General features: G+C 31.1%; 1 protein-coding gene across 6 annotated transcripts in view; it reads left to right on the top strand.

Annotated features, from left to right (window-relative positions):
* Positions 1-15,161, top strand: part of ROBO1 (roundabout guidance receptor 1) — a 374,585-nt gene that overhangs the window by 223,261 nt on the left and 136,163 nt on the right. The gene's annotated exons all lie outside the window — the stretch shown is intronic.

Raw genomic sequence — 15,161 nt, 5'->3', positions numbered from 1 at the left:
AATCCTGAGTGCCATCTGTTTAACTAGCTTTGCCTTCTATTAAAATGTACGATAAAATGAAACTGGATCTCCTTGGCTTGCCCATCTATTTATCTTGCATTATACATTTCCGTGACCACCTGATCAGTGTGATAGTCTGATTGAAAAGAATGCTTACTATAATAATCTAAATATATACTTTGTTATCTATTTCCCTTTATGTAGACTATTTAAGACAGTTTTTCTCCTACTATTTCTGTTAGTAAAAAAATCATTTTCAATAAGTGGCTTTTTCTAAGTTTAAAAAAATAATTTTTAGTTTAAAGCAACGCTTGGTAAAACAACCAAGATTACTGTATGTATCGAATTATAAATACTTCTTTTAAAGTGGCAACTTATTTTCATAATAAATTTAATGCTTCTAAATTTAAATTTTTTCAAATAGTCATTTTTTTCCTCCTGTGAAATCCACATCCATTTCACTTAAAAATGAATTAACATTTCAAGATTAGTTTGTTCTCTCTTCCATATATAATTAAACATTTAGATAGAACTCAGTTCCAAATGAAAGAGTAATTTGCCTTCCCTGCAAGACCCTGGGTAGGCAGCAACAGTATCCCATCGTAATCTCCATATACAGACCTTGAAGGAAGGTCTGAAATTATCATATAAATATTAATAGGGAAGTACTCTTCCTTAATCACACAGTACCTTAAAAAATAGATATACAGAAAGATATAGCTGTATCTATGTAGATATACAGATCCTTATATATATATCAACAATAAAATCACTAGTTTAAATATACATTGGAAAAAATATAAAATATACATTGATTCATTGAAGAGTTGTTAAGATTGGAATCAAATTACCATGATACTTTCCTATATACTAAGTCTTTTACTTTTTAAAGAAAAATCACCCAAACCATGAAATTATTTTTTGTACTTTTCCTATTAAATTAAAGTAAGTAGTCAGTCTTAAGAGAGCTGTCACTTGTTACAGCTGTCATGATGACAGAACAAGCCATTTATTTCATCAATAGAAGCCTTATATCTCTGTGACAGGCAGAGATTATGATGACATTGTCTTCAACCTAAATTCATGAGTCTAAGAATGAAATTCCTAAGCTTAAAAGGTTTTCAAAACTGGAAGTAAACTAACAGATATAGTACCACATTTAAATGGTTGTTATAAGAATAAATTTAATTGCTTCAGATGGTCAAAGCTTAGTACAGTGATATTGCTAAATATATTAACATAATTCCCTTCTAAGTGTTGGTTTCTGGCGCCAACATAGGTGAGGAACTATGAAATAAACAACCCCTCCTCAATTAACCACCTTGAAGCAATCTTGTGGTTGCCAAGGGCTTTCCATTAAGGCCCCAGTTAGAGCTACTTCAGAAACACACTCGATTTCATCTCACATTATTATTATTATTATTATTATTATTATTTTTATTTTTATTTTTATTTTTTTAAGTTAAAAACACTTCGTTATCCTTGGATTCTGTTCTAGTCATCAGTGAATAATGATGATCTAACTGGAAGTCAATCGGCTTTCTTAATCTATTTGGGTTATTTTAGCATTAAGTTACTTAACCTTGCTGAACTCTATCTGTAAAATGGGAGACTTGGACTAAAAAGATCTCTAAGTTCCTTTTAGCTAAAACATTGTTTGTATTATTAAAAAAATAAACATATAAAATAAGATTATAGAATATAGATTAGGCCGCCTATCTTTTACTTCTCTCATACCTCTAAAATATAACACTTTAGAACATATCACTTCTCATCGAATTAAACTGAAAATCTATTAAAGATTTTCCTTTGCTTTTAAGATGAAAATAGTTACCTATTGAAAAATCCACATCCATTTGTGACAACATGGATGGACCACAAGCACATTATGCTAAGTGAGACAAATCAGACAAAGACAAGTACTATACGATATCTCTCATATGTGGAATCTAAAAAAGCCAAACTCTCAAAAGCAGAGAATAAAATGATGGTTACCAGGGCTTGGGGGTTGCAGAGGCATAGGACAGATGTTGTTTAAGGGAACAAACTTGCAACAAGTAGTAAATAAGCCATAGTGATCTAATGCATAGTATAATGAATATAGACAAAAATATTGTCAAAGGAACATGTTGTATACCTTGAATTTATACAATGTTATATTTCAAATATATTTACTAAAAAATTAAAGAATTCTAAAAAGAAAAATAGAGAAAAAAAACCTTTATTCAAGACACAGTCAGCTTCTAGTTGGAGCTTCTGGCTAAAATTACATCTTTTAACATAATTATCTCATACACCTCCACCCTATAACAGTTTTACTTCACATACTAACCGTAATTGATTGAACTACTTGTACTGTCTATTCGGGCTTTAAATCTCTTTATGTACTGATTTCCATCTTTGAGGACTTAGGTAAGAACTAGGAAATGCAGACGTACAATCCAGTAGGAACTGAACAGGGTAGTGGGAGGGAGGGTTGGCTGCTGAGTTCTTGGGGAGGAAAATCTTACAGATTGACTAAATCTTACATGGAGACTTAGAGTTTTTCAAGTGCTCCCACACAATGGAACTCAAATGTTTGTTTACTGAGATAAAATAAAAAAGCAGGAGATCAGTGATGTTGGGTTAGGAGTAAAGTGAAAGTAGTATTTCGTAGTCGTGTCTGTAGGCATGTATTATCACACTTTGTGATGAAGATATGTGAATGTAGTTAGCTAAAGTTATAGTTGCTTTAAAATATATTTCTATTTTGATTATAATCTAGAAGATTAAGGTATGAATTTCTTTTTCATGGCAAAGATGATAAAGTATCACATACTTAAATTACTTATATCAGAGGCAGTGTTCGTGGATTACAATATCATGAACAGCTTCACACTGCAAAAAAGGCCGTGTGTATTTGCCATAAATGTGTTTAGGAGTTTATTTTCTAGGCATTAGAGTACCAAAAGAAAAAAGAAAAAACCTACTAGAAAATCATTTATTAACTTGGTTTGTCTTATGTCTTTACTTGTATTTATTTGTTGTGTTGTTCCCAAGATTGAATTTATAATACCATCTGGGCTATTTTAATTGACTATCTTGACTTATAGCCAGCTCGTATCCTTGTTAGAAATGTGGTAATATATTTCTTTCAAGTATTACTTAAATCAGTTAATTACAGTGATAGGAGCTGTCAATTATTTATAGTGTTTGGGAGTAAAATGCATGTTTCTTGTGTCACTTGTCATGTGGTATGGTACTTATTTCATCTTCTTCTATATTTAATTGCCTTTTTCTAACATGTCTATGATTCTTTCAAATCCTAGAACATTGTATAATTACTGGTTGTGATTTTTCCTTCACTGATTGTGATGCTTTGAAATGCCTTTCCTTTGATTCTTTTGTTTCTAAGCAAAGAGAAATAATGTTATTTTCATTATTTAATTGTTTAAACAGCACAAATAGTTTGATTAGTAAAGACCATAAAGTTGATAATCTTAAAATGTTATATTTTCAGCCAGAAAAATTAAACATAGCTGATTTTTCCTTATATGAAATTTTGGTTGTTACCTTTTATTTTTGGAAGTTTAAAGAGAAAATTGTTAAGTAAAACTAAAGTAAAAATTTTTCTCTAGTTCTGACCTTGAGAACACAAAAGAAAAAAAAAATCAGTGTAAGGAATGTGTGATTCAGAAATGCTGTCACATCACTTGTTTAATGATATCATTACATTAACTTATGTGCATCCCAGATTATCATATGTTCATATAAACTTCGCTTTTGAAACAGCAAATTTAAAATGGTTAAACAAACAAAGTAGCAAATAGAAATATGATTGAGAGTAAGAGGAACAATGTATTTTTAATTTCATTATTTCTTACCTTTTAGAATTTAGGTTATGTTTTGCTATGCTTTTTAATTTTTTTAATTAATAAATCATCCTTTATATAATTTAACTTTTTGCTCATTAAGACCATGGGATTGCTTCACAATATTTTTAAGTTCATAACTTCATTTCTATTAAATCATAGGTCTTTGTCAATTAAAAATTACTAAAGTAAGCCCTTTACTTACGTAAAAGATATATTAACAGAGTCAAGAAAGTATATTTAGACCTAGAAAAAAATCAAGATTTTAACTGGAAAATGTATCGTTATTATCGATTATTATTATTGCATTATTATTATTATTATTGATAAAGTAAATATCTCCATTTTGAAAATAAATGTATTGCAGTTATGTAGATTTTTTAAATGAAATTAAGCTCCTTGAGATATAATATACATGATTAAAGATAGAAACAACAAATTAACTTGGCATCAAGTTTACTTTAAAAATCCTGAATTTTACAATGTAAAAAATATTTATTTTTGTCCCTAGGAAGTTATAATATTGATTTTAGTGAGACTTTTAAATTATATTGTCATCAAGTACACCTTCTTTTGTCAAAATGAATTGTTGTTAATTGCAACTTAGAAGGTTGTACACTGTGAATAACCAGATTTGTATGTCCTTCCAATAGTTGATGAAGTATATATGATTAAATATCGACAGATAAATTTGCTATTCTTTGTTTAGTTTGTATTTCAACTCTTAAAGAAGTGTTGATGTTGAAAGGGAACTTGTATTACATCTATGTTAAAGAGCCTAGCAAATATTTAGGAAACAGGTTTATCAAAATATTTAAAGTACAGAAAAAAGTTTTATGATAATCAGATATATTATTGACTAGTTATTAACTATTTGGTTCAATAAAAATAGTAACAAGTTTTAGCACTTAGAAAATAAAAAGAATAAAAAATAGTCAAAAAAATTAGGAGTTCCAGCTGCTCCTTGTGGAAAAATAAAACTTTATACATTTGTTTAATTTACAAGAAATGTTGCTAGTCCAACTGGGGTCTGTTAAAGAAGAAAAGTAATCCAAAGGTGCCAGCCATATAGAGAAACTCAAAGGTTTCTTTGTATTTATTTGAGTTTCTTGGAGTTGCTAATGGTTTTATAGTTATTTAAGTTGATTGCAGGATATTTTCAAAAACTGGGCAACTAGAACCATTTGTTCCTCATTATAAGCAGAGATCTTAAAATCTCCAGAGAAAGCATTGGCCCTCTTCACCCATTGAAGTGAGTTTTTGCCTGTTTGATTCTGTTTTGACTATATTGATCATTTAAGATTATACTTTAATCTATTAGACCTCAGATGATTTACTGAACTCAATAAACATAATAATTATATTTGGTTTAAATTGTTTTCCTTTAAATTTTATAAGAATATAAAACATAGAAGCATCAACTTATTTATAAAATTTAACTAAAATTTTGTTCAAGGAGTTAAATTCATGTTCATTTATGAGATCCTGTACATGCTAGGGCTTTAGGTAGTGGCCCCGATTGTAATAGAGATGAATTGCTAACTTGTTATCTCAAAGCTGATGACTAGATTAGTGGGTATGGGGCTTTTATTTAGAGCATTGGTTTTCAAACCATAATACCTGTACATTTCAAAGGTGTGCAGGGACATGGTTGTTTGGCATTTTCCAGAGTCTCACTCTTTCTATATGTCCTTCCTAAAGGCTATGTGCCTGCACATGTCTTGCTGTGGAATTCCCCTTTCCCATCTCTTTTTCTGTTCAGCCTTCTTTCACTTTATAAAAGAAAGACACAGTGTTCAGACACCAGAATATCTCTATGGTGTACCTGCAGAGGAGTAAAAACCCAGGGTGGCAAACACAAGAGAAGTTCCTTATTTCGGAAGCTGAGAATTGTAGTAGGCAGATCAATAAGCAACAACAATAACTCTTTCAAGCATAAAAGCATATTGTATGAGGCTAAAATTGGGTGGCAATTGGAATGGAAATACAAGTTCACAGAGAAAAATGAATAATAAAATTTACAACTTAAAGAGCTTATATGTATGTTTAAATGGAACATGGTGGGCATGAACGTAATGGTGACTTTTATTCATCAGATGCACTTAGAAGAGGCAAAACAGTTTTATTTTGAATTTAATGTCTGTGATATGCCAGACATATTAAATTTTACAACCATATAAACTTTTAAATATTGGTTTTGAAGTAAGAGTTCATGGTCTTTCAAATTATTCTAGGGGACACCAGTAAAGGTTTGTGAGGACCAATGAATTAGGCCTTCTCAGGTATAGTAGCTAACAACACACAAAAGGTTTCTTAATATCTAGAAAAATTATGATTTTTTTAAAAAAAGAATTATAAAGTAGTTTTTAGCTGCTCTGATCTAGAACCTTTGGGAAGAAACTTTGGCCAGAGGGCTTTATCATTGCCTCACTGACTGGTATTGCCCTCCAGAACTTGGATTAGCTTTCTGGATTGCTGATTGCATGTGTTTTGCATATAGTAAACTCACCTGGGATTTACAACTGAAGTTCAGGTATAGAGCTGTGGAAGATGTGCTTTGTGTAACAAGGAATCATCCTCCATTCTAAAGTTTCCATTTACATGATCTGACATAAAAATAGGAACACGCACCCAAATAGCACTTAGCAATGATATGTAATTCAAAAATTTATATTTTGAAAAGGCATTATTTATTTATTTTTATCATGTTCAACATTTTTTTTTTCTTTTGCTTCTAATACTTCCCGAGTAGGCATAAATTTTACATTGTATAAAATAGAGTTTTACTGGTAAAGATACCATTTTTAATGTTATAAAGTGATTTGCTTTTCTATTAATTTACTTCTTACTACCTTTAGTGAGGGCTTATTAGCATGACTCCTGTTATCAGCAGGTTTTAAACTTTGTCTGCCAGAGATCTGGAGGCTGAAAGAACTCTCCCAAGGCCTGTGTTTAGTTTGTTAGGAAAAGGCAGCTCAGCACGGCTACACAATTGCATGCTTGTGTGTTTCTTTGAGATTGAAAACTGTTACACACTTGGTATTATTATTCCAAAGCCTCTGGACAGATCCTGATAGGAAAAGATACAAGGAATTAATAGATCTGAAAGTTATGTTAGGGAATAGTAACAGTGATTTAGGGCAGATCGTCACCAATTAAAGAGCCTTTGTTTAGTTGATGTGTCTGTGTGTGCTATTTAGACTTATTTTTTTTTCCTATCACTTAAATGTTCCTTTTGGTTGGTGGGGGGAATGTTATAATTGACATTTTAATTATGCTGCACAAAGATACCTTAGTCAGAATTGTTTTGTTTTGTTTTAATCCAATAGCTATTTTCTCTGGCTCTTCCCAATTACTAGGGAGGTTTTAACAAGATCATTTTAAATAGGATTTTTCTCCCTTGAGACTGCCATTAGATTCTCCATAAAATGTGAGAACTCCCTTTAACTTTTCTCCTGTTTGGATGCTGGTATCTTAGGCTTGAGAGGGTAAAGAAATATGTGGTTCTTTTTTTTTACAACCACCTTTGTTTTGCAAGCAAACATTCAATCAGAAAACATTCTTGTCTTTTCTCAGGCACTTTAAAAAATACATGTCTTTTTGAAAGCAAAGTATGAAAACAATTATTTGAAGATCTACTTCTAACATGTCTAGTAACTCATTGTATAATCTTGAGTCCTTTTAGCTTTTGACTTCAGGTCTTCATTTGCAATTGGGGGTGGGGGTGGAAGTGGAGGAGTTTGTACTTAGATTATATAAAGTTATGATTTTTTAAGCTACAATTATATAGGCCTTTTAAGGCATTATTTTAAATGTGAGGATTGAAGAACTCTACATTTCATTTCAATGTGACGATGAAAGCTGGTTATATCTTAAAATGGCACCAAAGGGGATTTATCTTGTATACCACTAAGGAGGCACGCAGGTCTGAATATCTGTCTCTTAGAGCAGGGGTCCCCAAACCCCAGGCCTGAGATTGGTACTGATCCCGTGCCTGTTAGGAACTAGGCCACACAGCAGGAAGTGAGCAGTGGGCAAGTGATTGAAGCTTCAACTGTATTTGCAGCCGCTCCCCAGCACTAGCATCACCACCTCAGCTCCACCTCAGATCATCAAGCTTTAGACTCTCATAGGAGACAGGTCCCTGGTGCCAAAAAGGTAGGGAACAACAGTCCTAGATGGCCAATAGAGTTTAGTACTAAAGGCTCAGGTTTTGGTATCCAACTAAATTCATGTGCAGAGCCCAAATTTACCACTTACTAGGTGCATACAATATAGCTATAAGTGCTAGGGAAATTTATTTAACCTCTCATTTGTCAGTTTAACACTAGACTTGAATTCTTCTGCAGGATAGCTCCAGATCGGGAAGTGAAAGAATATCTTCTTTATCTGTTTTGCATATTAAACTTTTTAAATATACAAACTGTCTAAAATGTCAGTTGAACCAAGCATTCTGTGAAAAAAGGAAAAAAAAGAGAGGAATAAAACCCTGAAATAAGTGCTTTCAAAGCAGACATCTATGTCTTGTATCTTATTAGCCGTAACCTCCAAATACACCTAGTATTTTTATTGAATGAATAAATGAGTTAATCACAAATAAATCCTATTGAGTGACGATTGAGCATTTTTCCAGGGAACTTTATTATGTCTTAGAGTTTATAAAGTTCTGACAGTATGAACTCTCCGATTATTCTAATCATGTAATAACATTTAATATGTCATCGATTCTCTTATACTTAAATAGTAAACTAAGCTTAATCTATGGCAGTCCTGAGAAATGCCTTATAGCGTTCTGAGTTGTTTTTAGTCTCAGAACGAAATGACTGAGATTCTATTCTAATTTTCCATTAATATGGATGTCATTACAGTATATCAGTTATTAGTGGTAATATAGATATATATAATACATATCACACATATACATACATATATAACCACGTTTATATATATGTGTATATAATCAAGATACATTAATTTTGTTTCAATTTTTCAATTAAAATTATATGAAATGATATATCTATAAAATAGATTTCATATTATCCCTGTATACTCAAATCGTGCCATATATATATTAATATTATATTAATATAATATTCCTATTCTTTCTCATGGGAGGATTTATTTGTATATTGTCTATCCGTTCTCCTATACCTTAAAATGAAATGTTCAGTTACTTAAATAAAAAACCTGGGTATCATTGTTGGGGTCTTTATCTCTGTCAGTTCAACCCGTCGAGAAGTCATTTTGATTTTTACCTCCACTTTGTACCTCTACTCTGCCTCCCTTTGCATCAAATCCAGTATCATCATACTAGTATAAAACCATCTTCATTTTCCATTTAATTACTGCTTATAGTCTTCTAATTGGACTCTCCACTTCCATTCTTATGTCCCTCTCCATTTTATTCACAGAACAGCCATAATGAATATTTAAATATGATAATTCCATCATGAGGCAGCTGTGTTTAAAAGCCACTGAAGTGGCTTCCCATGGGAATTAAAATAAAAGGTGACCCTTTATCACCACTGCTGCGTACAGGGGCAAATCTGGTCTCTACCTCCTCTGCCAACCTCCTGTTGCATTGCTGTCAACTTGTCCCACTGCACAGGGTCCAAGTCTTTTCAAGTTCATTTACTGTACCAAGGTTTTTCTTCAACTGGATTATTTCCTCTGCCTACAATGCACTTTTCTTGGATAACTTGTACTAATTTTTCAAACTTCAGCCTTACTGTTATTTCCTGTGTTCCCTCACCAAGATAAATTATGTTCCTTGTTAGTTGGCATGTATCACAATTATAATTTTATATTTATGCGGCTGTTTATTTTAATATTGTCTATTTACTCCCCTATACCTTGAGCACTATGAGCAGAGGATGCATGCTGATCATAGTACTGTTTCATACATAATACCTAGCACGCAGTAGGTGTATCATAAACATTGACTAAACATCTACTATGTCTTGGGCCTTGTTCTGGACACTGGATATATAGTGATAAAGACAAACTCCCTGTTCTCATGGAGCTGACATATGTATACAAAGAGCCAGACAATAAATACATAAGTATATTTCTTTGATAAAGGACTCTCTTAGTACAGTGTACTAAATAGAAAGTTAAATTTTATGAAAGAAAGAACACATGTCTGTCTTACCCCAATCAAAGTCCCATAGCCTCATGTGTCTGTGTTTTTTTTTTTTTTAACCCTGCCAGGCTACTCCTGAGTGTGACTTTTGCTCTGGCACTTAGAAACCCTCATCAATGGTATTCTTTGTCCTCCTTCCCATTTGTACTGGCAGCTGAAAAATTTGGCAATTCCTTACATAGTGAGTAATAGTAATACTTCTTTGCAGATGTAATGCACCATATAAATGGCAAGTCCTGTACAAACACCAAATAATTAGTCTTCATAATAACCCTAGCAAGATATAGTCTAAAACCTTCTGTTTTATATGGAAATAACTGAGTCACTGTGACTAATATCACAGCATAGCTGAAGGCTACGTGTTGTGATTCTGAAATTTCTGACTTCTGGTTTTTGATTCCTCAATAAATATATTTACAAATAATACCTTACAAAATAGCGTTTTACAAATGCTGCATTTTTATTAATAAATTTGTTTAAGTTATAGTTTAGTTTAAAGTGTATAAAATGCAAACATCTAGTAAGCTACTGACATTTTTAAGTTAGAACATGGGATTTTAGCAACTTGACTTACTTCGGCAGTACATTTTTTTATGGTCTCCCAGACTTCAAGTCTCCCAAATATTAACTATATAAATGTTGATTCTTATTGATGTAAACATTATAGATTTCAACTTAAATCTAGTATGCCAAACTTACCTTCCTTTTGTCTTGATAACTTAGTGTTGTTGTAATAAATACGAAAGAATGCCTTATAGTGTTGTTGATACCTGAAGTGAAATAATTAAACCATGAAACATTAACTGCAGATAGCCATGAGGGCTTTTCATAGAAAGCACTGTTATAGTGTCCATGTTTCTGTAAAAAGTAAATGTGGTCTAAGCTTAGACCCACTCTGGAAGTACTTCTTACCATTAAAAGACCAGGAGTGGGGTATCCCCATTGCTGCAGCCCAGCAGAACACAGGCATATGACTGTTTATATAAGCTTGCTGCTGCATCATATGTTACTTTAAGAAACAAATAAATTGTTATTAATTAGTTTTATTCTGGTAATAGCTTCTCCTTCTATTTGTAGTGGTTTAAATTCATGTTAAGGGTGAGTGATCTTTAACATTCATCAATAATATATAACTTTTCAGAAGGTATAATTTTTTGGGGAAAAATACCACTTTCCTAGGGTAGTGCATAAGAGGTTTGTGAAATCTTCAAAGCTCTAGTAGTTAAGAAAATAAGTGCTTTTACTAGCATATTTTCTTCCAAGATTTGAACCACAGCATAATTTAAGGTTTAAAAATAATGTTGCATACTATATATAAAAAAAAACATTAAATAGAAGATGACATAATTATTGAAGAGCATTCATAGATATATTCACTGTCAGATTTTAAAAAGTGAATATGTATTTTTAGGAAACAGTCATGATTAAATTATAGATGTATATAGAATTGATGTTTGCATGCATCATTTTAAAAATCAAATTTCTTAGCCTTAGATGATGTCATATGTGGATAATACCTCATGGAATATTATTTTACATGTTATCATTTTAGTTTTCAACAGGTTAAGGTATATTTCTGTACATCCGTCTTTTTTGTTGGAATGGTTTAAAAAGTTTGAAATTATTATTTATTTTAAGAAATGTTAAAGAATTTTGAATACATCTGTATCCCAGATAACACTTTGCTCTTCTGGAGAATGTTGTGAGCTTACTGGTGGCAATGCAAATAGTTCTAAAAGCCTTTATGATATACTTTTTTATCTAGCCCCCAAAACATATTTCTTAATACAAAATAACTACAATAAAACCCTATTGTCATTTTTTGACAAGATGAAGATTAATGTTGTTTCTTGATAGACATCAGCATTTATGTAAACTTCACTGCAAAGCAAATGCCAAAGTTATAGCATAGGTGCCAGGTACAAAATATATATTCAGTACAAATGTGTTGAATGAAAGAATGGTAATTTGAAATTAGATAACATTTCTTTATGTCAGCATGTAAATGGGCATTTAGATAGAGAATTAAAAGTATCATAGAAGTGAGTAATATATTCCCTACTCAAAATTAAAGACTAGGTGAGTTATTAGTAATTTTGAAAGCATTAAGTGATACTTTGAAACAGATTTTTGCTGTTACTGATTCTATAAAGTGTCTTTGAGAATATACTTCATTAATTTCCTTTGGGAATATAATTCTTCATCTATTTTTCCTCTAGTATACTTTATTTTGAAAGGATTGTATTGATTATTTTTAATTTCCACAGTTGACAGCTTACTACTATTTGCTGCAGGATTTCGTTGACAAAGTGTAGTCTTTTAAATAGGAAAAAAAAATCCCAGGGCTGCATATTATCTTCCTCTGTTTTTCCCAAGATACCCAGTTCTAATTAAAATGCCCATATTTAATTAAAACACTTATTACTGTGCAGTTTATTTTTAGTCATTTTGTTGTTGAAATAAAGCAGAATCATTGAGAAGAGTTAGCACATCATACATAATCTGAATGATGAATTGTAATTCTTAACATGCCACTGAAAGTTTGAAGTGGACTCTTCCAAAATGGAAACATCTGAGAAAATACAAGAATGCAGAATATATTCAAAGACAGCCAGCTCACTTTCAGAAGGGACGTTTCTTACTCAACTTTTCTAATGGAAAAAGGATGAAATGTTAATTGTACCATGAATTTAGAATTGTGAACATTATGTCAAGATAAAACCAGATAGGTAGGCAAGTTGATAGAGAAGAATCCTTGGTGGACTGGAGATCCGTGTTCTGGCTTTGCTGCTAAATATTTACAAATTCTTCATTCATAAAATGAAATGAATAAATTCACTTTATCATAACCTTGTTACGAGGACTAAACGAGTAGGTACTTGCATGGTTCTTTACGTAGTAAATGTTCAATAAACATCTGCTGTTGCTAACATCATTGTTATTATTATTATTATTATTGCTAACGTTATCATCATCATCATCATTATCTATGTGATGTGCTCCTCTCCCCTCCCAAAGAGGCTTAAATTAACTAACTTCCAAAAGAAAAACTTTGTATCACACATCGCTCAGGCCTTTAACTACACTGAGATTCTGTGATTCATGAAACTAAAAGCATTTTAGTTCACAGATGTTCACCACATGATTAAGGAACCAAATTAATTTTAGGAGCACTTGAGCCTTACCAAAACTAAGTAATCATGAAATTGCAGTACCCCGATGTATGATCACCAAACACCAAGCCTTCTGCAATAATGAAGTGGATTTGTTGGAAATACAATGGATTAGATAGGAGAATTGCATTTTACAGTAAAATGGGACATGGTTTAAAAAACAAAAAGATCACTGTATTGGAAATTGGGATCTATGTTTTTTCCAATCTCTTCCTGACAGTTAACACAAGCTAATGATGTTTCTCAGGAGTCAGTTGCCTCTATTTCAGGAGATGGAATAGATGTTGTCAAAGACCTCTCCCTACCTGTTAATAATTTTATGTTTTATTTAGTTCTAAAATTTTCCTCAGGGCTCATTAAGAGTTTGTTACAAATATTAAATTCTCTGTAATACTCGAAAAAATTTATCTAACTTTTTTTTCCACTTTGCCTCTGACTTCTCAACATCATCGAAATAGATTGGAAAGTCACCACTGAATTTTAGAATCCTTTCCTGAAAACATGGTTACTTATTCTGAGAATTGTATTAAAATTGATATCTAGCTTTTCAGAAAGATACATGATTATATGTTTTGTTTTATTTTAAAGGATAGCTTTTAGTTAAACACTTTTTTAGACAAAATATTTTCAGGAAATTAAAAGATTCAATGAAGTGTATGCTCTTTTATAATGTACAGAATGAAAAACATGAAGAAACAGTTGAGCCAAATTACATATACCAACCTGTAAATGAGAAACAATTACATAAATATGGAAAAAATGTAATATTAGAATGGTTAGTGGTTTGTTTTATCAACATTCTAGGTGATATCTAGAATATATTACATTTGTTATTAATATTAAATCTTTTCAAAAGTTAGTTACAGATTTTAGAATTTCATATTATCTATTTTATTTTGTATTATCAAAATATACACTTTGATTGATAGGGATGCTAGAGAAAAGGTTTTTTCAAAAAGTATTTTTTCAAAAAGTATTTCTCATATTTGAGAATATATATGGATGTCGTTGTTTTTTCTGCCAAGATACTGTCAATCATTTGAATTCAATTTTTAATTATTTAAATATACATATAATTTAAGAAAGTTGGATAATTTAACTAAAAGTTCAAATCATTTTATAATGTGACGCATACTATTTTTTCCCAAAAAGAAATGCTCAGAAGAAGGAAGAAAAGTTGCTTTAATAGAAAAGTGAAAAAAATCTTAAATTCATAACTGCATGTAGAGTTGCCTGTAGCCATAGGCAATACTAGAGTTTTATGCTTTACAGCTGCAAAAATAATTACATGAGCGTTATCTAAGCAACAATCTTTAATGGATTACATTTTGTTAGCTTTTCATTATATACTGAAAAACTCAAATAATATAGTAAATTGGAAAGAAATTTTGATTTATCTGACTTAGACCTTTGATATTTTTGAAACACATTTTATTAGTCATTGGTTTATTTGAAATATGATCTAAATTTGTAAATAAGATATCATGTTACAATTGGTTGTAAGCTCACCAAGTAGAAAGATTGTGCAAATTATTTATTTTTATTTGAAAAGTATTTTACTTTTGCATTTTGCAAGGTTGTTAAAAATTTTCAGAGATATTATCTTAGATTAATAATATGATCCTGTAAAGGCGCACACTATTAAGGTCAGTTTCATTTGCTTTTTCTATAAACTTTATATTTTATTTGTGGTATAGTCATAACACCTAATCGTAACATAAGTTTATAAATAGTGAAAGTCTTTATACTCTGTTTTTTTATTATGCAGTAATAGCAGTTCAACAGGGATTACCTTTTGTGTCTATGTATCTTATTAATCGAAGTTAGAATTACAGCAGTGTGATGTGATCATATTTCCTTTTCTGTTTCCTTTTACTTTTCTTTCTAAAGACGAGGACATAAGTCTTCTCTTTGAAGTAGCATTTTCTAAGTGTTCACATGGTCATAGTGTACCCAAGTTGTCTCAATATGCAGATTAAAAACCAGTTTTATTTG

Source organism: Pteropus medius, unplaced genomic scaffold, assembly GCF_902729225.1.
Source record: "Pteropus medius unplaced genomic scaffold, Ma_sr-lr_union100, whole genome shotgun sequence".
Taxonomy (NCBI): Eukaryota; Metazoa; Chordata; class Mammalia; order Chiroptera; family Pteropodidae; genus Pteropus; species Pteropus medius.
The sequence above is the reverse complement of the archived record's forward strand: the minus strand, read 5'-3'. Positions and strand labels throughout refer to the sequence as shown.